The 20,810-nt window shown below is 42.7% G+C and overlaps 1 protein-coding gene across 28 annotated transcripts in view; it reads right to left on the bottom strand.

Moving 5' to 3' along the window:
* epb41l2 (erythrocyte membrane protein band 4.1-like 2) overlaps positions 1-18,903 on the bottom strand; it is a 210,017-nt gene extending 191,114 nt beyond the window's left edge. For 16 of the 28 annotated variants that reach the window (XM_043683418.2, XM_043683473.2, XM_043683480.2 and 13 more), the window contains exon 1: positions 18,714-18,903. The gene's annotated coding sequence lies outside the window, so the exon portion shown is untranslated. Of the gene's footprint in view, positions 1-18,205; positions 18,318-18,713 lie in introns of those variants that run through there. The other 12 variants (XM_087980338.1, XM_087980320.1, XM_043683514.2 and 9 more) reach the window with 4 other exon arrangements.
* Between the last annotated feature and the right edge of the window lie 1,907 nt (positions 18,904-20,810).

Here is a 20,810-nt window from a genome sequence, read left to right as displayed (position 1 = left end):
CTGTTCGTTTTGAGGGGTTGATAGATGGTATCTAGATCTGTGTGTTTGTTTATAACACTACCTTTCCCACATTTTTTTGAAAAATTGAATCCAGACATGCACTTGCAAAGCAACTCTAGCTGCTATAATGATTTATTTCCAAATTACTTCTGATTTAAAATAATATTTTTATTACAATATTATAACATGCAATAATTTTATCACAATAGTACACTTCCAAATAGTTGACTGTACTGCTCAGTAGGATGCATTTGCACACAGATTTACTATGAGCACGGACTCAGAGCGCAACCTCACTTCTAAGCAAAGAAGAGACTTGCTGAAGTAGTCTCACATATTGTACCATCTCCAAGGTGAAGTTACCCTTGGTCCAATGGGACTGAATCAATAGATGTGAAACGGAAGAGCACTGCAGGTCAGACAGCATCCAAGGAGCAGGGAATTCCTTGTTTCAGACCAAAATATTGACTTTCCTGCTCCTCAGATGCTGTCTGTCCTGCTGTGTTCTTCCAGCTTCACATCGATCGACTCTGACTTCTAGCATCTGCAGTCCTTACTTTTTCCCTATCCAACTGGACCATACGGTGTTCTCACAGACAAAAGATGGTTTAACCTGAGGGCATCGGTTAGCTCTGGATTGGAAACCAGCCATCCAGCAAAGTAACTCCAACAGCATTGGTTCAATTCCCACACCAGCTGAGGTTACCATGAAGGACTCTCCTTCTCAATCTGTCCCCTTGTCTGACACAAGGTGACCCTTAGGTTAAATCACCAGTAGCTCTCTGTAATAAGAGAGCAGTTTCTTTTACCAAATCCACTCTCAATATCAAACCCAATTTTAAGTTGTTCAAGGGTCCGCTAGTAATTGGCAGTCAACTTTTTTTGCTTTGAGGTCTATTGAAGATTTCCAGGAAAACCAATCTAAATTCCCAAATTGCATCAAATACACCAAGGAAAAAAAAAATTAAAAATTATATGCCTGACAACAGAAAGTAATATACTAGTAAATCATTAAATACAAGAAATCTGAAAACAGCAAAAATCTCTGGAATTCCTACAGGTCCAAACACCCAAATTTCAAAATTTGTGATCTAAACATTTTAACTGCTGACAGCACAATTCAGAGTTTCATCCTCAGTATAAGTGATACAATTTTCAATCGAACAACTTAATAGTACTATATTTATCAAACCTGAACTACAGTTATCAGTCTGTGTGGAGCCCAAATATTATAAATCCATAAGAAAATTTCACAAACTAACGTACCTAATGTTGCCACAATGTAGTAAACATTTGACACTTCACTCATCCGCATAAAGTCTTACTATCTGCAAAAGTGTCAAACCTACACAACATCCCATGAAATAGTATACGTTCAGAGGTCTAGACACAATGAACGTTTAAGAAAAAAAGTGCTAGAAAAGCTCAGGCCAGACAGCATTGGCAAAAGCAACAGAAAAATTAATAGTTCAAGTGATGCCCAGTCAATAGCACTAGAAGCTGTTCAGAGGTGAGCAGCTCTTTAAGAGGATCAGAGCAGGATTTGAAAGGAAAACAAACAGGAAGGAAATATGACCTGGAAATTTGTTCAAAATGGAAAAAAGATGGTTATATAGTAGAAGTGATGATTGTCAATAAGATGCATGTGTAGAGGAATTAATAAAACAAAAGGAAGCTAAAAGTTAAATCTAAACTATTTTGCATACCAGTTCACATGAGTTCAGGGCAACCATCAGTTTTTCTCAACAGCTCATTATGGGTGAAGTGTGCTAGTAACAAGCCTGTACTGTTTGATGTCTGCACACCTGTCTGGGATTTTGAGTAGCGAGGAGAGAACCAGACATGTGCACCCCCCTCCCCCTCTCGCTCAACTTTTATGGTCTGATTTTCCCTTTGCATATAAATTAAACAGTTGGAAAACAAGGGTGATTTACTGGTGGTGGTGGTTCATTGATGAAAGAATTACCACAGGTGATTTGATGATGGGGAAAAAAAGTAGAAAGTGTAAGATGACTTCAGGATGTGGAAAAAAAAGAGAACTAGTCTTTTATGATGATATTTAAAAGGCAGGTAGCAAGGATGACATTTACATTTGGGCAAACATCGGAGTAAATTTGGAGATTTAAAAATGACTGCCAGTATTCCAGAAACTACAGAAGCCCTGGTTCAGAAGGTACTCAAAAACCTGTGATCTTGATTGCCTGTACGTAAAAAGACAATACCAGCAAATGGAAGAGTTGGTTGAGGAACCCATTGCTCAGAACCTAGTTCAGAGAACCTGGCTTTAATTTTGGGGGAAAAAAAAATCATGTTCTCAGTTGTTAAATAAGTATCTCGTCTCTTACTGTTAGCTCACACTTGCAGTCACAATACTATCAAAATGTCTTTCTCCTGTTTTTTATAAGTTTCTAAAAATCAATGCACAACACCACTTCAGCTGCTAATCCTCAAATCTCCCTCTCTCACCCAAACCTCACATCTTCCATGACAATCTAGTAAAAAAAACTCAAGATTGTTACTTAAACACTCCTTACTGTTTGCAGTAGGAAGTTACACATTACATGCAAGAGTCCATGATAAGCCCTTTCTGTCCTGCAAGACACTGTGTAGGTCATCATGAGCTTGAGAGAGATCTCATCATGGCAACTGGCAATATGGATGCCAGAGGATTTATGATTTTATACCAAAGATGGCTAAAAGGTATACACTAAAACAAGAGGAACATTGCACAGGCTGCCGGTAAGCTTGTGTACAAAGTTATGGATCATGAAATTCCATCTCCCACCATTGTTGGGTTTTTGCATAAAATATGGAGTACCAACCTGGCCTACTCATTTGCTTCATGTGTAGCTTCTGGGCTTGGAATCAGGGAGTAGTATTCTTTAATACTAACAAACACACCAGGCTGAAGAGGATCAACAAGGCAATGTTTGGACACCTTGGACCAGGGAAAGCCTACAATGAGCAAATAGGTGATAGGAGGGAGGGGAAGAGAGAGCGAGAGCGAGAGCGAGAAAACAAAGAGATTGCTTATACTAAGCCAAAGAGGAGATGCTACATAGTTGACAATGGGGATTGTGTAGGTGAAAATAATTCAGGTGAAAGCAACCCATTTCATCACAAGCAATGGGATTGTAGGTTGTTAGTGAAAAAGGTTCATGCTCAGAAATGGTTTAATTCAATATCGAGCCCTGAATGCTATCAGGTACCTAAGAGAAAGACTGTGTTCCTTGAGCTTGTGTTGAGTCTCGCTGGAGCATCGCAGCAAGCTTCAGACAGAAATGTACGGGAGCACAGTGGTGCTGATCCAACAGGAGAAAGTGACGTCTGCAGATGCTGGAGATCAGAGCTGGAAATGTGTTGCTGGAAAATCGCAGGTCAGGCAGCATTCAGGGAACAGGAGAATCGACGTTTCGGGCATAAGCCCTTCTTCAGGAATGGGGAAAGTTTGTCCAGCAGGCTAAGATAAAAGGTAGGGAGGAGGGACTTGGGGGAGGGGCATCGGAAATGTGATAGGTGGAAAGAGGTCAAGGTGAGGGTGATAGGTCAGACTGGGGTGGGGGCGGAGAGGTCGGGAAGAAGATTGCAGGTTAGGAAGGCGGTGCTGAATTTGATGCATTTGACTGAGACAGGGTGGGGGGAGGGGAAATGAGGAAACTGGTGAAATCCGAGTTCATCCCTTGTGGTTGGAGGGTTCCTAGCCGGAAGATGAGGCGTTCTTCCTCCAACCGTCGTTTTGTTGTGGTCTGACGATGGAGGAGTCCAAAGACCTGCATATCCTTGGTGGAGTGGGAGTGGGAGGGGGAATTGAAATGTTGAGCTACAGGGTGGTTGGGTTGGTTGGTCCGGGTGTCCCAGAGGTGTTCTCTGAAACGCTCCGCAAGTAGCCGGCCTGTCTCCCCAATATAGAGGAGGCCACATCGGGTGCAGAGGATGCAATAGATGATATGTGTGGAGGTGCAGGTGAATCTGTGACGGATATGGAAGTTTCCTTTGGGGCCTTGGAGGGAGGTGAGGGGGGAGGTGTCGGCGCAAGTCTTGCACCTCCTGCGGTTGTAGGGGAAGGTGCCGGGAGTGGAGGTTGGGTTGGTGGGGGGTGTGGATCTGACGAGGGAGTCACGGAGGGAGTGGTCTTTACGGAATGCTGATAGGGGAGGGGAGGGAAATATATCCTTGGTGGTGGGGTCCGTTTGGAGGTAGCGGAAATGACGGCGGATGATGCGCTGTACATGGAGATTGGTGGGGTGGTAGGTGAGGACCAGTGGGGTTCTGTCCTGGTGGCGGTTGGAGGGGTGGGGTTCAAGGGCGGAGGAGCGGGAAGTGGAAGAGATGCGGTGGAGGGCATCGTCGACCACGTCGGGGGGGAAATTGCGGTCCTTGAAGAAGGAGGCCATCTGGGTTGTGCGTTTTTAGAACTGGTCCTCCTGGGAGCAGATGCGGCGGAGTCGAAGGAATTGGGAGAATGGGATGGCGTTTTTATAGGGGGCAGGATGGGAGGAGGTGTAGTCCAGGTCGCTATGGGAGTCGGTCGGTTTGTAGTAGATGTCCGTGTTGATTCGGTCGCCTGAGATAGAAATAGAAAGGTCGAGGAAGGGGAGGGAGGAATCTGAGACTGTCCAGGTGAATTTGAGGTCGGGGTGGAAGGTGTTGGTGAAGTGGATGAACTGTTCAACTTCCTCGTGGGAGCACGAGGCGGCGCCAATACAGTCATCGATGTAGCGGAGGAAAAGGTGGTGAATGGGGCCAGTGTGGCTGCGGAAGATGGATTGTTCCACATATCCTACGAAGCGGCAGGCATAGCTGGGGCCCATGCGGGTGCCCATGGCTACTCCTTTCGTTTGGAGGAAGTGGGAGGATTGGAAAGAGAAGTTGTTCAGGGTGAGGACCAGTTCAGTCAGTCGAAGGAGGGTGTCAGTGGAAGGGTACTGGTCGGTAGGGCGGGAAAGAAAGAAGCGGAGGGCTTTGAGTCCTTCGTGATGGGGGATGGAGGTGTACAGGGACTGGATGTCCATGGTGAAAATAAGGCGTTGGGGACCGGGGAAGCGAAAATCATGGAGCAGGTGGAGGGCATGGGTGGTGTCCCGAACGTAGGTGGGGAGTTCTTGGACTAAGGGGGACAGGACGGTGTCAAGGTACGCAGAGATGAGTTCGGTGGGGCAGGAGCAGGCGGAGACAATGGGTCAGCCGGGGCAGTCAGGTTTGTGGATTTTGGGCAGGAGGTAGAAGCAGGAGGTGCGGGGTTGTGGGACTATGAGGTTGGAGGCGGCGGATGGGAGATCCCCCGAGGTGATGAGGTTATGGACGGTCTGGGAGATGATGGTTTGGTGGTGGGGGGTGGGGTCATGCTCAAGGGGGCAGTAGGAGGAGGTATCTGCGTGCTGGCGTTTGGCTGATCCAACAGCCAACTGGAAGCTCAGGGTTATTTTTATGGACAAAACGTAGGTGTTTCGCAAAGCAGTCACTCAATCTGGGTTTCATCGCCCCAATGTAGAAGAGACTGCATTGTGAGCGGCGAATATAGCAAATTATAGTTCCTTAGTGACTGCTTCTGGCTCAGACTTACTCCACGTGGATTCCAATTGTAGTTTCAGCCTCATGTTTCAAATCCGTCCAAGATCACAGTTATCTACACTTGCTGTTCACAATGGGTCTCCTCTCCATTGGGGAGACAATGCAGGCAAAGGAACTCATCCGCAACGATACCCCACCAAATCTTTTTTTATAAGCTGCTGCTAGTTCTTGTAAACGGTTACTAGACTAGAAACACTAACTCTGTTTTCTCTCCACAGATGCTGCCAGACCTGCCCAGTCAAGACAGCAAGTAACCTTAGACTTGACCCTTTTAAAATAACAACTGCATGGTCCCCACTGAATATGCATGTCAAGATTATCAGAGGAATTTTTTTAAGGAGCAGGAGGTACACTGGGAAATAGTAATCTCAAAATAAATTGCTACAAGGAGTAGGATCCTTTCAATAATATACATACAGATTAATGCATTTTTAAATTTGCATGTTTCCAAGCAATGTCTACCTTTATATTTTGCTTTTGGAACATTTTTCTTTCTATTCTTACTCAGTGCATTCCCTTTCCATTCCTCTGATTACTTCTGTCAGTGTTGTCTCCTGCTTCCATCATGATCTAGGGAATTTTAATGATGCCTTAAAATTTCCATCTGTGCTTTACCTTCAAGTTATCTATTTTTAACTCTCCTCTTTCAAGAATGGAAGTCTTTTCCACTGATAACATTTGCTTCAAAAGCAGGAAGCATGACAACCTTCTATGATAGAAAGCTAGGAGGGTAGGGGATTGGCTCCGATAATTAAAGATATTCGTACAATAAAGAGTAAGGATCTAAATTCAAGAAACCAGGATACAGTCTGGGTAGAGATGAACTATAAAGGCAAGCAGTTACTTATAGGATTTGTATACAACCCCTAACACTAACTGCATGGTAGTGGAGGATATTGAGACATAAATAAAAGGAGACTGCCAAAAATAAAAATGCAACATGGGGAATTTTAACCTATACAGACCGGAAAAAAATCAGTTGGGTGAAAGTTGACTCAATGAGGAATGTACCAATTGTTTTCTAGACAATTTCTTTGACCAGCATGTTGTGGCACCAGAGAGCAGGCTTACTAGACCTGGTTTTGACTAATGAGATAGGATTAACTACTGAGCTCACAGTGAAAGTGCCTCTGGGTAGAACTGCCCCTGACCATAACATGACTGAATTGTCCGTACAGTTTAAAGGAACAGAAGTGTGGGTCTAAGACTATTATTTTGAATTTAAGAAAAAGGTCATTATCAAGTCATGAAAGCAGAGCTAGGTAAAGTGAACTGGCAATTTAGGTTAAGGAATAGGTCAATAGAGATGCAATAGCAAACATTTTTTAAAAAATTTACAGAAAGTATAGAAAGATGCATTCCAACAAATAAAAAAATTCTAAGGAATGGACTGTGATTAACTGAAAAAGCTAAAGATCATATCAGACTCAAAAAAAAGACATTTAACTGAGTACAGATAGATAGTGGCAGGTCACAAGATTAAACAGAACATTAAAATAAAACCAAAGCATTACCATAACGCTAATGAGGGAAAATTAGAGTACAAGAGAATTTTAGCAAACAGTTCTTCAGATATTTAAAGAATTCACATGGGAAGTATTCATACTTTAGAAAAGGAGTCTGGGAATTAGTAATAAAGGATAAAGCAATGGCAGACAAATTAACAGGTATCAGTCTTCACCACAAAGGACAAAATTGGTATCCCAGAGATAGCTGTAAATCAAGAATTGAAAAGAGGGAGAAGTCATGAAAATTATAATTACCAAAGAATAGTACGAGCAAACTGTTGGAACTGCAAGTTGACCCCAGGTCCTGATGAATATATATCGTATAAGGCACTGGCAGGACAGCATCTGACATTCTGTGTACAGTACTGGCCACTGTACTTGGATTGAATTGGCTTTACTGTCACATGTACTCAAATGAATATAGTGAAAAGTTTACAAGTCGTCACTTACGGTGCCATCTTAGGTACAAACATACCTAGGGACAGATCCTTTAGTACAAGTCTTAGGAAAAAAACTAGAAAAGGAAAGAAAGAAAAAGACCAGCATTGCAAATTGTAGAAATAAATTAGAAAATAGAAAAATTATAAGGCCAGAAGAACGGTTCTTCCAACTCAGTCCGCACTGGCACCTAGTCTTCAGAAATTGCAGGGTTTCACCTCAAGGTTCAAGGCGGGAGACCACTCTGGAATCACCTCAAGTCCATGCTGAGCCCATGCTGGGCTGAAAGACCATCACATTGGGCCAAGAGTCCAAGCCTGCACTAAGGTAGGGCGTCCGATGCAGAGAAGAAGAAAGAGATGATGATGAAAGAAAACACAGAAAATAAAAAGATAAAGAAAAAAGAAACCATAAAACCATAAGACATAGGAGCAGAAACAAGGCCATTCAGCCCGTCGATTCTGCTCCACCATTCAATCATGGCTGATAGGTTTCTCAACCCCATTCTCTCACTTTCTCTCCATAACCCTTAATCCCCTTGACAATCAATGAACTATCTCAGTCTTAAATCTACTCAATGACCTGGCCTCCACAGCCTTCTGTGGCAATGAATTCCATAGATTCATCATTCTCTGGCTGAAGAAATTTCTCCTTATCTCCGTTCTAAAAGGTCCTCCTTTTACACTCAAGCTGTGCCCTCTGGTCCCAGTCCCTCCTACCAATGAAAACATCTTCCCAATGTCCACTCTGTCCAGGCCATTCAGTATTTTGTATGTTTCAATTAATTCCCCCCTCATCCTTCTAAACTCCATTGAGTATAAACCCAAAGTCCTCCAACGTTCCTCATATGTTAAGCTTTCAATCCTGGGACTATTCTCATAAACCTCCTCTGAACACACTCCAAGGTCAGTACATCCTTCCTCAGATATTAGGGCCCAAAACTACTCTCAATACTCAAAATGTGTTCTAACCAGAGCCTTATAGAGCCTCCGAAGTACATCCCTGCTTTTATATTCAAGTCCTCTCAAAATAAATGCCATCATTGCATTTGCTTTCCTAACTACCAATTCAACCTATAAATTTACCTTGAGAGAATCCTGGACTAGAACTCCCAAATCTCTTTGCACTTCAGACTTCTGAATTTTCTCCCCAGTTAGAAAATAGTCCATGCCTCTATTCTTCTTACCAAAGTGCATGACCTCACTATTCCACCTTGAACTCCATCTGCCACTTCTTTGCCCATTCTGCTAAACTATCCAAATTCTTCTGCAGCCTCCCCAATGCTACCTGTCCTTCTACCTCTCTCTGTATCATGTGCAAACTTAGTCAGAATGTCCTCACTTCCTTCTTTCATATTGTTAATGTATAAAGTGAAAAGTTATGGTCCCAACAGTGAGCCTTGCTGAATACCACTAGTCACCGGCTACCACCCTGAGAAGGAACCTTTTATCCCCACTCTCTGCTTTCTGCCAAGTTTGCATCTGACACCATGGGCCCCTTAGCTTACTCAGTAGCTTCCCGTGCAGCACCTTGTTAAAGGTCTTCTTGAAGTCCAAGTAGATAACATCCATTGGTTCTCTTTGGTTTAACCTGCTCATTACTTAGTCATAGAGATGTACAGCATAGAAACAGACCCTTCGGTCCAACCTGTCCATGCCGACCAGCAGATTTGTCAGGGATGGCCTCCCTTTGATGAAACCATGCGGACTTTGCCTTAATTTACCATACACTTAAGTATTCTGAAAGTGTCCACTGCCATTTTGGCTAATTACAGAAGAATGTTAACAAGTTGGAAATAGTTCAGTCAAGGTTTACTAGACTAATACGTAGAATATGCAAACTGTTGTTTTGTGGAAAGGCTAGGCCTACATCCTCTGAAGTTTGGCACAGTCAATAAAAAGTGACTGAATTCAAGGATACAAGATCCTGAGGAGTCTCGACTAGACCTTTGTGGAAAATCTGTTTCGTCTAATGGGAGAATCCAGAACTAGGGACAAGGCGGTTCTGAGGAAGGGTCAATAGACCAGAAATGATAATTGTTTTCTCCTCTCAGATTCGGCCAGACCTGCTGAGTTTTTCCAGCAACAACTTCTTTCTTGACAAGGGCGATTGCCCATTTAAGACGGAGATGGAAATTGTTTTCTTCTCCTAGAGGGTCAAGTGCCTTTAGAATGCCTTTCCTCAAAAGGCAGTGGATGTAGAACGTTTAAATATTTTGAAGACAGATTCTTTTTGACTAAAGGGATGAGAAATTATGGGGGTATGCAGGAATGTAAACTTGAGGTTAAAATCAGATCAGACGTGGTCTTATTAAATGGCAGAGTAGACATGAGAGGAGCAAATAGCTTACTCTTGTTCCTTGCTCATATGTTCAATTCATTCAGGGAAGTGAGCATTGCGGACTTGGCCAGCATTTATTACCCATTCTTAATTCCCATTGAGAAGCTGGTAGTGAGTTATCTTCTTGAAATACTGCAAGCCATTTGGTGATGTAGACTCACAATGCTATAAGGGAGAGAGTTCTTGGATCTTTGTGACTGACTTGGAGGGGAATTTGCAGATGGCTTTCCCATGCATCTGCTGCTCTTGTCTTTCTAAATGAGAATCATCATGAGGTCAGAAGGCAATGTCTTAGGAGCCTTGCTGAATTTCTGCAATACACCTTGCAGATGGTATTCGATTTCACTCATCCTGGCAAGTGGGAAGTGTACATCACACTTCCGACTTGTACCTTTCAGATGGTGAAAAGGCTTTGCTGAATTACTTGCTGCAGTATTCCAAGTCTCTGACCCACTTTATTATATTTATTCCACTATTCCTGTTCATTATCTGGTGAATGGTGATGCCCCAGAATGTTCAGGATGGGCTGTAGCACTGTCTTTGAATGTCAAGGGACAACAGTTTGATTCTCTTTTGCTGGAGACAGGCATTACCTAGCACAAATGTTAATTGCCACTCATCAGTCCACACCTGGATTTTGTCCAAATGCAGCAAAACTAGGAGATGGTCTGTTCTAGAATCTAAGGATTCACAAATAATGCAACACTGTGCAATTATCAGCAAATTGCATGTCTGACCTTATGATGGAGGAAAGATCATTGATGAAGCAACTGAAGATATTTGGACCAACAACACTATCCCACTGATATCGACACACCTGATGTACTGAAGATGAGATGGCCTCCAACAATCATAATCATCTTCCTCGTGTTAGGGATGATTCAACCAGCGGAGAGTTTTCTCCCCAATTTCTGTTAACTCCAGTGTTGTTAGGACTCCTTGATGCCACATTTGGTCAAGTACCCCTTGATTACAAGGGCAGTTGCTCTCATCTCACCTATTACAATCCCACTAATTCCCACAGGTATTTTTTCTCCCTCTCCAATTGTGGCAAGCTTGCATATCACTTTTTTTAAAATTGTAAAATGCCTCAATGCTTCATAGCTTTATTATCAAACGAGGCTTTCAAGAACTCCATCCCCTTCTTAATTTCTCAATCTCTGCTTATACCTGCTATATTATTTTCCACATATGATCTTTTGTAATTTACTGATTTCTCAGTCAAGGATTCCATATTACCATATTAAACAGAATTTCTGTTCTTTCCATGGTGGTCCAGGAGATCCAACACCTAGCCACTGACCTCCCACCACGTTCACTTTCCAAAAAGCTTATGATATACTGTACATGGTTTTGCATCAGAGACACCCTTCGAGACTACACATCTACATTTATGGACGATGTGAAAACCTGGAAGACAATGAACTGCTTGGACACCTTCTGGATGAAGCAGGGTTTTAAAAAAATATTCTAGGAAGAAGGGAACCCATGATTTTTTTTTTAAATAGATATTTTTATTGAAAATTTAACATACTTTTGCAAGTTTACAAATAAAAAACCCAAGTATAAACATTGATATATAATTAAATCTTAAATAAATAATAACCAAAATTTATCAAACAGAAAAAAGAGATTCCGAGAGAAAAAAACAAAACTCAACTAACTACTAATCTAACCTACAACTAACCAGAGTGTATAATTAAGTCTCTTACATTATTCAGAGAAGAAAATAAAAACCAATGGATAACACAGAAATTGGGTAGTGAGATACATGCTCGGAATGTGTTAACATCAGATCGTAACAAAACCCGTATTTGTGCGGGATTCTACTCCCAAGGGGCCCGGGCCCAGCCAGGTTCGCCATCTCAATTAAATAAAAGCCCTTGTTAGGATGGCCAAAATATCTGTATTAATGTAATTCAAGAAGGGCTGCCATATTTTATGGAATAATACGGTCTTTTGGTGCACTATATTTGTAAGGAAGTCAAGGGGAATACATTCCATGATTATTCTGTGCTAATTCGAAAGTCTAGGGGAGCCCTCAGCCACCCAGTTTACCAAAATATTTTTCCTTCCACAGAAAGAGTGAATAGAAAATAATCTCTTCCCGTGCATATCCAGGGAGGGTAAGTTCAAAAGGCCCAAAAGGAGAGATACAGGATCCACTCTAATTTCCGTTCTTAAGATTTCTGTCAGAGCATTTGCTACTTTAGTCCAGTATCTACGGATCTTATGACAGATCCATAAGCAATGTACAAGAATGCCCACCTCTATTTTACATTTGGAACACATTGGAGATGCTCCTGCCTTAAATTTTGCCAATCGGTCCGGTGCTATATGGGCCCTATGAAGTATCTTCAACTGAATGGCCTGAGTCCTGTTGCAGATGGAGATTCTTCTGGCATTTTCCCAGATGTCTTTCCACATTTCTATAGAGATTTCCAGTCCCAAATCCTGATCCCCAGTTTTAAGCAAATTACCCATATCTCCCGATACTTCATCATGTAATAAATGATAAATAGTGCTGACGGAAGATACCCCCTTTGGCCATAACACTCTACGTTCTCTATCTGATTTATAAAGACTATCTAATAGCGTAGTCTTCTTTTGTATGTAATCTCGAATTTGAAAGTATCGAAAGAGGTCTCCATTAGGTAATCCAAATTTCTGATGCAGCTATTCAAAAGACATCAGGATCCCTTCTTTAAAGGAGATCCCCTAAACAGGAGATACCCCTGGATCTCCAGAGTTTGAAAGTGGCATCTGTAAGCCCCGGTTGAAATCCCCATGCTCCCACTATCGGAGCATAGGGGGATGTTTTATGCGAGTTGCCCTCATTTTGCCACATTATATTCCAAGCTTTAATTGTGTTTAGTATTATAGGGTTTTTACATTAATCCCTGATGATTTTCCTCTTGTCTGAAAACAAGAGGTTAATAAGTGGGCATTTTACTTGAGAAGCCTCGATGTCCAGCCAGATTGATTGCGGGTCAGAAAAGACCCAATCGGCTATGTAGCTTAATAGGGAACTCAACTGATATTTCCTAAAATCTGGGAAGTCCAATCCTCCCCTTGCCTGTGGAAGCTGTACCTTTTTCAGCTTAATGAGGAGCCGTCTATGATTCCAGATAAAGGAATCCAGCCAGCCATATAATTTACGTAGTGCCAGCCTCGGCAGCATTCTCATAGGGTATAGGAGACGGGGCAGGATATTCATTTTAATTAGTGCTATTCTACCCAGCCAGGAAATTGGAAGGTCTCCCCATCGCTGGAGGTCCTGCCTTATTCTTTCCAGTAAATGCACAAAGTTAGCCTTGTGTAACTGGCCAAATACTGAGGTGATAAAAATGCCTAAATATAAGAAACCCTCCAGGGACAACCGAAAGGGAAAGTGGGATCCGTCCAATAAGTGGGATATATTAGTGAGGCCGCCCATTGGCATAGCCTCCAATTTTGAAAAATTAATTTTATAGCCTGAAAATACACTAAATGTATTAATAACTTGGATTAAGTGAGGCACGGGCATCAGAGGATTACTGAGAAATAGAAGATCACCTGCATAAAGGGTAATTTTATAAAGTTAAAAATCACACAACACCAGGTTGTAGTCCAACAGGTTTAATTGGAAGCACACTAGCTTTCAGAGCGATGCTCCTTCATCAGGTGATAGTGGAGGGCTCGATCGTAACACAGAATTTATAGCAAAAATTTACAGTGTGATGTAACTGAAATTATACATTGAAAAATTGATTGTCTGTTAAGCCTTTCATCTGTTAGAATACAGTAATAGTTTCACTTCTTTCATGTGTAAATCACAAAACCTTTTTTCTTAAAATGTTGCATTCTTGGGTTAGCTGTTAACAATGGTGATAGGTAGACAATATGTTGAAGGTGTTGGCCCCCTGTGTTCTCTGTCTATGCCATGATGTTTAGATTGATTCTAATCTAAAAAGTGAGATAAGAGTTTTACACAAATTCATGCAGTTGTTGAGCAAAGTACAATGTAACTCTGCAAGTACAAATTAACCCCACAAAATATGTGTGCATGTGGGTCTTTGTCTGTGTGTGTGTGTGTCTGTCTGTCTTGGGGGGTGGGGGGTGGGGTGTGTGTGTGTGTTAAATTCTTGAGAAAAATACTTTACAAATTTACTATTTTTCATCAGGAAGGGGTCCATACGCCAATGCCGAGGGGATGTCTCATTGTTCCTCGCCTTGATTTCCATATATACAGCAGCATGATCGGAAATTGCTATACTGCCTATTTTACAGGATGATATGGAATTTTAAAAAATCGAGGGGGCAAAAAACATATCAATTCTGGTATGACATTTATGTGGATTGGAGTAAAAAGAAAAATGGGGTAAAAACAATGACTGCAGATGCTGGAAACCAGATTCTGGATTAGTGATGCTGGAAGAGCACAGCAGTTCAGGCAGCATCCAAGGAGCTTCGAAAAGAAAAATCTCTGCCCTGTGGGTGAAGGCATCTCCACACATCTACTAGTCCTAATTCTTTTTTCAAATCCACCAATTGTCTAGATCTAAGAGATCCTCCTGCAGTACTCTTGGGAATCCTAAAATCTCCCCCTATAATTGTATGACGAGCACCGAGAGCCATCAAGTTTGACAAGGCTTCCATTATAAATTTAAAAGATGTGCCGGGGGGCAATACAAATTTAAGATCCCATATTCCTCTCCATTTATAAGGGCTTTAATCAGAATATATCGTCCAGATTCGTCTTTTATCTGATTTGGGATTTTGAAAGGGAAATTCTTCTGAATAAGAATAACAACTCCCCTACTTTTTGAGCTGAAGGAAGAAAAGAAGGCCTGATCAAATCCACCCTGTCGTAATTTCAAGTGTTCTTTATCCAATAAGTGTGTCTCCTGTAGGAGAGCTATATCAACCCTTTCTTTCTTGAGATATGATAATATTTTCTTCCTTTTGACTGGTGAATTACTCCCCTTGACATTCCAGGTGCATTATTTAACCGACTGATTAATCATGATCGTCCGGGCAAGTCCGACAACCCTCGGGAGGGGAAACACTAGCCAGAACATCCCGAGCATAGAGCATATAAAATTCACAAAAATAAAGGCTCTTTAATACACTCACATCAATATAATAAAAAATTATTTCTAAATAAAAAAAATATAAAATGTATTTAAATGGAGATTTTCCCCCTGGTTCCCAGGGGGCATCACTTCCTTTCCAAAAGTCCCTCATATCCTCTCCTAACCAGTGCCCCACCCTTGACCCAGACACCCCACAATAGGATGAAGAAAATTCAAATATACTACAGAGCTAGAGTTAACAGTGAGCACCCTACCCCCACCCCCACCCCCACACCAGAACCCATGATTTTTAAGCAAATAAGGTCATCTTGAAGTAGCATTTAGTCAAAAAGTGTGGGGCTAGAAAAGCATAGCCAGTCAGGCAGCATCAAAGGAGCAGGAGAGTTGATGTTTCGAGCATAAGCTCTTCATCAGGAATGGGGGGGGCAACGGGGCTGAGAAATAAATGGGAGGGGTTGGGAAACACGATAGAGGTGGAGGGGTAAAGGTGGTAGGTTGGAGCAGATAGGTAGGAAGAAAGATCAACAGATAGAACAGTTCAAGAAGGCAGTATCCATTCCATACTCTGCACCAACCTATCACCATCACCCCCACCTCCACCTCCACCTATCACATCCCTAGCTACCTCCCCCCAAGCCCCACTCCTCTCCCATTTAACTCTCCGCCACCTTGGGCCACCACTCAGCCTCCCGACATTCCTGATGAACAGCTTATGTTTGAAACATCAACTCTCCTGCTCCTCAATGTTGCTGACCAGCTGTGCTTTTCCAGCACTGCACATTTTGACTCTGATCTCCAGCATCTGCAGTCCTCACTTTCTCCTTAAAGTAGCCTTTAGGTCACTCCAAATGACTTTGGAAGGAACAGCCAAGTAAAGCTTTTAAGAAGCTAAGAGATGGGGTTAATTGACCTTATTTTCTGAAAAACAGAGTTTTGGAAGAGACAACGGACATCTCAGCTGAAAGTGGACTAGCAACCATTTCTGGGTTTAGTTTCTGTTTTCAATGCCAAGGGGTTCACAAGGAAGAAAACTTCCAAAGCTCGTACTAGAGCTGCAAGTCTCTCTCTCTCCCCCTCTCTCTCTCCCCCTCTCTCCCCCCCAAAGAAATTGGCTACCCGATAATGTTTCCACATCTCATTATTTTGACTGTTTTGTAAACCCGGAGAAGCTGACCTGTGACCATTTTCTACACACTTGGAACCATATTATGTTTCATCTAAATTGAAACTTGTTTAGAAGACCTTGCTTTGGCCAATGATTGTCAGCCACAAGAAACCCATAGTCACAGAAGCCCAGTGTATCATGAGGATTAATTAATTTCTATCCTTAGTTTTTCAGCCCACTGGCCAATAAGAGTGCTTTCTCTTTTGCTTGGTAGAGTCTTTGTTGTCTTGCGTCGAGAGTGTTTTTGTTTTGGAATTAAATGGGATATAGTTCTAATTCCAGATTATAGTTTTGAGATTAACAAGGTTTGCCACTTGTTTTTAGAAATTAGTTTTGAAGTACCTTAAATAGGTTAACTTTGAATTAAAGAAAGAAATCTGGTGAAAGTCCCTTTTATTCTGCATAGGAGCACAACAGGGAATCAACACATTTATACTAACGATACCACTAATATAGCTCAATTACCAGTACATTCTTCCCATCCTAGTTGCAACAAGCGAAACAGATTAATTGAACATTTCACTGAACGCCTCCTTTCTTTGAGCAAGAGTAACTCCAAGCACCCCGTTGCATTCCTCAAATTCTATGTCCCACTCCAGATCTATCCCTGGCCTCCTGTACAGTTCCAATAATGCTCAAAAAAATGCTATGGAGCCCTTTGGCATTGGGGGTTGAGCTTCAATGCCCTATTCATTAGCAAGAACTAATTTTCTGTCACATTTCTGACACCTCCTGAGTCAGCCAAAACTTTCAAGCTCAATTCCATGCAAACATCCACCTAACCCAAACTGTACTGTTTGCAATATATTTACAGAACGGTTATTGTACAGAAAACGTTTTGGCCTATCATGTCCATGCTGATCCTTGTAAGGAACAATTCATAACTGACACTCTCCACATCCCTATACATTCCTCCTTTTCACATATTTAGAATATATGGAAACTTTACATCTTAGTAGGGGGCCATCCTGTTTATTAAATGTACTATGACTGACAAACGAGCAACCTAACCCTTCTCACAGTGTCCCCTCCTTCAGCAAACAGATTAAGTATTCTCAATCACATACTCCATCTGCTCAACCATTGCTCCTGGACACTGTTCCTGTTCTCGAAGCCTTCGATTTCAGCATCAGGTTTTGAACGTCCTGCCACCATAAAGCCGCACTGTAAAATTCTTCTTCAAAATCCCTTCGCCTTGCTTTATCTTTATCCAGCTCCTGGTGTCGTCAAAAACTGTCAATGCTTCTACCTTTTCTTCTAACTTTTTCATTAACTTTCCTTGCGAAATGACTCAGTGTTGCATTGAACTCTTCGTACAAGTTTTTAAAAAGTTGAGATTGTTAAAGGGCAACCCGCGAAGAAAAAAAGCAAAAGGCACGTACAGTGGCTCTCTAGACAGATCAGAATACAGTACACCCCTAAAGTACTGACAAAAAACTCTCGTATCCCTTCCGTACCAAAAGGTCACAAATTAAGCACTCTTAAGCCTCAATAAATTATAGGCTGGTGCCGGATGCATCTTTTATTTATCACATACCTTACAGACAAAACTGCATTTAAAATCAAAATGTGAACTGCTTAACAACAGATGTGTACCGCAGAATGCGAACGAGATGCAGCAAACCAAATGTGGGTTCAACACTTTTTAAAAGTATCAAAACAGATATTAATGCAGTTCTTTGGGGCAGTACAATAGTGGGACGATTAACCCAAAATCTAAAACCAACAGTTGTTTTGGGGCAAATAACTGCATGTAAACTAATGACATGTAACACAGCTCGGGAACGAGGGTGACATTCGCGCGAGTCAAGTTATTGCAAAAACGAGATCGGATCCACAATTTTTAAAACCACAGCAAAACAACTATTGCATTCATTCTACAAATGGCAGCAGTCAAACCTTAACTATCGGTTAAAAAGGGATTTCCAGTTGTTATTTTTCCTTTACGAACAGCCTCCCAGTTTCAGTAAAACTGCGTAAACAAACTGTTGCAAGCGTCTGAACAGTAATCGCGAAATTTAAAAACGCGACAGCGCAAAAACTTCATTCAGAAAGTCCCCATTAAAATGAAGTTGTTTTGTGGGGGAGAAAAGAAGAGTTTTGCAAACCTCAGCGTGATAATGTGGGCGAGGCGAATATTAGCCGCGGGTCTTTAAAAGCGGAATGACTGGGTGCTCGACACGCCGCTGCTGTCAAGGGACACCGTTACACAGCCAGCAGCAAAGGGAATAGAGAGATCCGCTCAGAAAGAAAAACAACTAAAAAGAAACTCACTATCCCTTACGCAAACACAAATCAGATGGAGGAATTGGCTGATGGGCAACATTCAGGGGGATTTCTTTCCGCTCTTGTACTATTTGGCAATTCCAGACAAGACATCGTTAAACACACATTGCGGGGAGAAGGAAAAAGAAAACGAAAAGAGAAACCACAAAAAAAAATAATAAAAATAGTAAAAATCAGGGATCTCCACTCAAAATGGCGCCAACGCTAGTGGGGAGAATCAGACAGCGGGAGTAAAGGCCCCCTCCCTCCCCGCCTCGGCCGGTACGATAGTCCCGAAACCGACAACCCCGTACTGAATCTCGGCATTAGCCCCCTGCCCACAGCGGTTACCTGCTCTCGGAGCTGCCGGCTCTCGCTGCTGCTGTTGCTGTGTGAATATTGCCCGCCTGCCCGGGGGCTGGTAACCCACACCCTCGGTGCAGACAGCGGTAAACACACCGTGCGCGCACTCACACTCCACACTTGAAATTTCACTCGAGCGCGCGCTAAACTGACTGAGGTTCCACGGCGGCTAAGGGGGGCGGTACTGAGTGGCGGGCATTGCCACTCCCCTCGAGCGGTGGGCGTCATTCCCACTGAAGAAGGCGGGGCCGAAAGGCGGACATCAATCACCCAGGAGGGGGCGGGGCCGAGAGGGCGGCCATCAATCTCCCTGAGGGGGGCAGGGCCAAGCGGCGGACGTCGGCCTACTATTAGGGGCGGGGTGGTAGTTCTGGTAGCCTCCCCCCCGAAGCCAATCAATTCCTGCCTCCCGCTCTTTAAAAATCTTAAGTTTTGCTGCTCCTCTCCCTTGTAAAATTGCTGTCTCTTGTATGCAGCTGTAAATGTAACTGTTTGTTTTAAACTGTTTTTGTAATTTGTTTAATAAAATAAAATATAAACAGGGGAAAAAAATAAAAATCTTAAGTTGTGTCTCAAACCTTCAAGGGGCTCGATTCCATGTGTGACGTTAATCACTATAAATCACTGCTTTGTGAGTGGTTCAATTTTGTATCAATTATCTATTCCGCGACTGTCTGATATATTCTGGGTTAGAGAAAGTCTTCGCCTTGCACTGTGCCAAGGAAGGAGAAATCAACAGGGTGGGACAGGGAAGGAACCTAAAGAAGTGACAGTCTGATTGTGCAGTGTTTAAATTGGAAATCCAAACCTGTCAAAAAATAAACCATGTTTGAGGCATATGGACCTCAATCTAAGGTGCTGCAATTAATTAGGATTTGGACGTGCCGGTGTTAGACTGGGGTGTACAAAGTTCAAAATCACACAACACGAGGTTCATTTGGAAGCTCTGTGTGTGTGAGTCAGAGAGAGAGTGTGCGTGGGGTGCAGTGGGGTCATCTGTAGTGTCACATGAACCCAAGGTCCTGGTTGAGGCCATCCCCATGGGTACTGAACTTGGCTATCAGTCTGTGCTCGGATACTAGGCGATGTCAAAGGCATCTTGAAACTCGTTGTACAGAGGATGCCCAGCTTCTGTTGTGACATTTCAGACTTCTTAAAGAAACTCAGTACCCAAAGGACCAGTCGAACCAGGAACATTCCTTGTCACAATGGATGTGTCAGCACTGTACAGCAGCATCCCCCATGTTGACGGCATCATGGCAACAGTCTCAGTTCTCAATACTGAAACAGCTACGCAGTGATATCGACGAGTTTCATCCTACCATCAAACTCACCATGGACTATTCTTTAATATCTATCTCATTCTTGGACACATGCACCTCACTCTACTGCAAACCCACGGATAACCTTATGATGCTACATTTCTCCAGCTTCAACCTAAAACATATTAAAACAGCCATCCCCTATGGACAAGGCCTACGCATACATAAGATCTGTTCAGATGAGGGGAAACGTGACGGGCACTTGGAAGTACTCAAGGATGCCCTCATAAGAATGGGGTATGATGCTCAACTCATCATTGTGCCACAAAGCGAAGCTGTAATGATCTCCTCAGGAGACAGACATGAGCTGCAACCAACAGGCTCCTCTTCATCGTCCAGTACTTCCCAGGAGCCAAAAAACCACACTATGTCCTTCGCAACCTGCAACACATTATCAATGAGGATAAGCACCTCACCAAGACCTTCCCCACACCTCCACTGCTCATCTTTAAACAACCACCAAATCTCAAATAGAGGCATAGTACATTGGCAAGACTGAGCAGAGGTTATGGCAATGGCTGAATGGACATCACACAACAATCAACAGACAGGAGTGTTACTTCCCAGTTGGAGAACACTTCAGCGGTCCAAGACATTCAACCTTAGACCTTCGGGTGACCATCCTCCAAGGCAGACTTCAGGCAAAGTGGCCAAGCAGAGGCTGATAGCCAAGTTTGGTACCCATGGGTTGGCCTCAACTGAGACCTTGGGTTCATGTCACTCTAGAGGTGACCCCATTGCACTACACCCTCACACTCACATA

Source organism: Chiloscyllium plagiosum, unplaced genomic scaffold (genome assembly GCF_037043375.1).
Source record: "Chiloscyllium plagiosum isolate Xiang-an unplaced genomic scaffold, Cpla_swu_hap1 HiC_scaffold_3, whole genome shotgun sequence".
Lineage (NCBI taxonomy): Eukaryota > Metazoa > Chordata > Chondrichthyes > Orectolobiformes > Hemiscylliidae > Chiloscyllium > Chiloscyllium plagiosum.
This window is presented reverse-complemented; position numbering and strand designations above follow the sequence as displayed.